Source organism: Arachis hypogaea, chromosome 14 (genome assembly GCF_003086295.3).
Source record: "Arachis hypogaea cultivar Tifrunner chromosome 14, arahy.Tifrunner.gnm2.J5K5, whole genome shotgun sequence".
Taxonomy (NCBI): domain Eukaryota; kingdom Viridiplantae; phylum Streptophyta; class Magnoliopsida; order Fabales; family Fabaceae; genus Arachis; species Arachis hypogaea.
The window spans coordinates 116,959,219-116,963,429 of NC_092049.1; the positions used below are offsets into that span (position 1 = coordinate 116,959,219).

At 41.0% G+C, this 4,211-nt stretch overlaps 1 non-coding gene across 1 annotated transcript; it reads right to left on the reverse strand.

The window, feature by feature from the left end:
• Positions 1 to 499: 499 nt before the first annotated feature.
• Positions 500 to 607, reverse strand: LOC112746649 (small nucleolar RNA R71). Its single transcript, XR_003174520.1, has one exon. It is a non-coding gene; the product is annotated as a small nucleolar RNA R71 (small nucleolar RNA).
• Between the last annotated feature and the right edge of the window lie 3,604 nt (positions 608 to 4,211).

Consider the following 4,211-nt stretch of genomic DNA (forward strand, 5'->3'; position numbering starts at 1 on the left):
CGCAGATCCAGAACCTGAAAGGACTCTGAAGAGGAAACTAAGAGAAGCTAAATTACAATAATCCAGCAAGCACCTGTCAGAAATTTTCGAACAAAAAGAGGAGATGGCAGCCGAAAATAATAATAATGCAAGGAGAATGCTTGGTGACTTCACTGCACCTAATTCCAATTTACATGGAAGAAGCATCTCCATCCCTACCATTGGAGCAAACAATTCTAAGCTGAAACCTCAATTAGTTTCTTTGATGCAGCAAAACTGCAAGTTCCATGGACTTCCATCTGAAGATCCTTTTCAGTTCTTAACTGAATTCTTGCAGATCTGTGATATTGTTAAGACTAATGGAGTAGATCCTTAAGTCTACAGGCTCATGCTTTTTCCCTTTACTGTAAAAGACAGAGCTAGAGTGTGGTTGGACTCTCAACCCAAAGATAGCCTGAACTCTTGGGATAAGCTGGTCAAGGCTTTCTTAGCCAAGTTCTTTCCTCCTCAAAAGCTGAGTAAGCTTAGAGTGGATGTTCAAACCTTCAGACAGAAAGAAGGTGAGTCCCTCTATGAAGCTTGGGAGAGATACAAGGAGCTGACCAAAAAGTGTCCTTCTGACATGCTTTCAGAATGGACCATCCTGGATATATTCTATGATGGTCTGTCTGAATTAGCTAAAATGTCATTGGATACTTCTGCAGGTGGATCCATTCACCTAAAGAAAACGCCTGCAAAAGCTCAAGAACTCATTGACATGGTTGCTAATAACCAGTTCATGTACACTTCTGAAAGGAATCCTGTGAATAATGGGACGCCTATAAAGAAGGGAGTTCTTGAAATTGATACTCTGAATGCTATATTGGCTCAGAATAAAATATTGACTCAGCAAGTCAATATGATTTCTCAGAATCTGAATGGAATGCAAGCTGCATCCAACAGTACTCAAGAGGCATCTTCTGGAGAAGAAGCTTATGATCCTGAGAACCCTGCAATAGCAGAGGTAAATTACATGGGTGAACCCTATGGAAACACCTATAACCCATTATGGAGAAATCACCCAAATCTCTTATGGAAGGATCAACAAAAGCCTCAACAAGGCTTTAATAATGGTGGAAGAAATAGGTTTAGCAATAGCAAGCCTTTTCCATCATCCACTCAGCAACAGACAGAGAACTCTGAACAAAATATTTCTAATGTAGCAAACTTAGTCTCTGATCTATCTAAGGCCACTGTGAGTACCATGAATGAAACAAGGTCTTCCATTAGAAATTTGGAAGCACAAGTGGGCCAGCTGAGTAAAAGGATCACTGAAATCCCTCCTAGTACTCTCCCAAGTAATACAGAAGAAAATCCAAAAGGAGAGTGCAAGGCCATTGAATTGACCATCATGGCCAAAACCACAAAAGAGGACAAGGACGTGAATCCCAAGGAGGAAGACCTCCTGGGACGTCCAGTGATCAATAAGGAGTTTCCCTCTGAGGAACCAAAGGAATTTGAGGCTCATCTAGAGACCACAGAGATTCCATTAAACCTCCTTATGCCATTCATGAGCTCTGATGAGTATTCCTCTTCTGAAGAGAATGAGGATGTTACTGAGGAGCAAGTTACCAAGTACCTTGGTGCAATCATGAAGCTAAATGCCAATTTATTTGGTATTGAGACTTGGGAAGATGAACCTCCCTTGTTCACCAATGAACTGAGTGATCTAGATCAACTGACATTGCCTCAGAAGAAACAGGATCTTGGAAAGTTCCTAATACCTTGTACCATAGGCACCATGACCTTTGAGAATGCTCTATGTGACCTTGGTTCAGGGATAAACCTCATGCCTCTCTCTGTAATAGAGAAACTGGGAATCTTTGGGGTGCAAGCTGCTAAAATCTCATTAGAGATGGCAGACAATTCAAGAAAATAGGCTTATGGACAAGTAGAGGACGTGTTAGTAAAGGTTAAAGGCCTTTACATCCCTGCTGATTTCATAGTCCTAGATACTGGGAAGGACGAGGATGAATCCATCATCCTTGGAAGACCCTTCCTAGCCACAGCAAGAGCTGTGATTGATGTTGACAGAGGTGAACTAGTCCTTCAAGTGAATGAGGACTCCCTTGTGTTTCAAACTCAAGATTATCCTTCTGTGAACATGGAAAAGAGGCACAGTAAGCTTCTCTCAAAACAGAGTCAACCAGAGCTCCCACAGTCAAACTCTAAGTTTGGTATTGGGAGGCCACAACCAAATTCTAAGTTTGGTGTTGAACTCCCATATCCAAACTCTAAGTTTGGTGTTGGAGAGTCTCAACAATGCTCTGAACACCTGTGAGGCTCCATGCGAGCCCACTGTCAAGCTATTGACATTAAAGAAGCGCTTGTTGGGAGGCAACCTAATTTTTATTTATCTAATTTTATTTTTATTTTCATTGTTCTTTCATGTTTTATTAGGTTCATGATCATGTGGAGTCACAAAATAAATAGAAAAATCAAAAACAGAATCAAAAACAGCAGAAGAAAAATCACACCCTGGAGGAAGGGCTTACTGGCGTTTAAACGCCAGTAAGGAGCATCTGTCTAGCGTTCAACGCCAGAACAGAGCATGTTTCTGGCGTTCCAAGCAGCATCCTGGCGTTCAGACGCCAGAAATGCGCAGTCAAGAAGAGCTAGCGCTGAACACCAGAAACAAGCATCTGGCTGGCGTTCAACGCCAGAAATATGCTGCATCTGGGCGTTGAACACCCAGAACAAGCATCAATTCGGAGTTTAAACGCCAGAATTGCATGCAAAGGCATTTTACATGCCTAATGGGTGCAGGGATGTAAATCCTTGACACCTCAGGATCTGTGGACACCACAAGATCATCTCAGGATCTGTGAATCTCACAGGATTCCCACCCACCTCACCCTCTCTCTCTCTCCATTCATGGTCATCCCTTCTGTTTTCCATTCACCACTCACATCCATACACACATCCCTCCATCTCCTCCATATCTTCTTCTTCTTCTTCTTCTATTCTTTCTTCTCTTGCTCGAGGGCAAGCAATATTCTAAGTTTGGTGTGGTAAAAGCATAAGCTTTTTGTTTTTCCATTACCATTAATGGCACCTAAGGCCAGAGAAACCTCAAGAAAGAGAAAAGGGAAGGCAATTGCTTCCACCTCTGAGCCATGGGAGATGGAAAGATTCATCTCACAAGCCCATCACTAAGAAAAGGATGGAGCAAACAAGAGAGCCCACTCATGAAGCTCAAGAAACACATGAGGAAGCTCACCATCAAGAAATCCCTGAGATGCCTCAAATGCATTTTCCTCCACAAAACTATTGGGAGCAAATCAACACCTCCCTAGGAGAATTAAGTTCCAACATGGGACAATTAAAGGTGGAACATCAAGAGCACTCCATCATCCTTCATGAAATTAGAGAAGATCAAAAAGCAATAAGGGAGGAGCAACAAAGACAAGGAAGAGACATAGAAGAGCTCAAGGACATCATTGGTTCCTCAAGAAGGAAACGCCACCATCACTAAGGTGGATTCATTCCTTGTTCTTACATTCTCTGTTTTTCGTTTTCTTTATGTTAAGTGCTTATCCATGTTTGTGTCTTATTACATGATCATTAGTCTTTAGTAACTTTGTCTTAAAGTTATGAATGTCCTATGAATCCAGCACCTCTCTTAAATGAAAAATGTTTTAATTCAAAAGAACAAGAAGTACATGAGTTTCGAATTTATCCTTGAACTTAGTTTAATTATTGATGTGGTGACAATGCTTCTTGTTTTCTGAATGAATGCTTGAACAGTGCATATGTCTTTTGAAGTTGTTGTTTAAGAATGTTAAATATGTTGGATCTTGAAAGAATGATGACAAGGAGACATGTTATTTGATAATCTGAAAAATCATAAAAATGATTCTTGAAGCAAGAAAAAGCAGCAAAGAACAAAGCTTGCAAAAAAAAAATAATTAAAAAAAAAGCAAGCAGAAAAAGCCAAAAGCTCTTAAAACCAAAAGGCAAGAGCAAAAAGCCAATAACCCTTAAAACCAAAAGGCAAGGGTAAATAAAAAGGATCCCAAGGCTTTGAGCATCAGTGGATAGGAGGGCCTAAAGGAATAAAATCATGGCCTAAGCGGCTAAACCAAGCTGTCCCTAACCATGTGCTTGTGGCGTGAAGGTGTCAAGTGAAAACTTGAGACTGAGCGGTTAAAGTCAAGGTCCAAAGCAAAAGAAGAGTGTGCTTAAGAACCCTG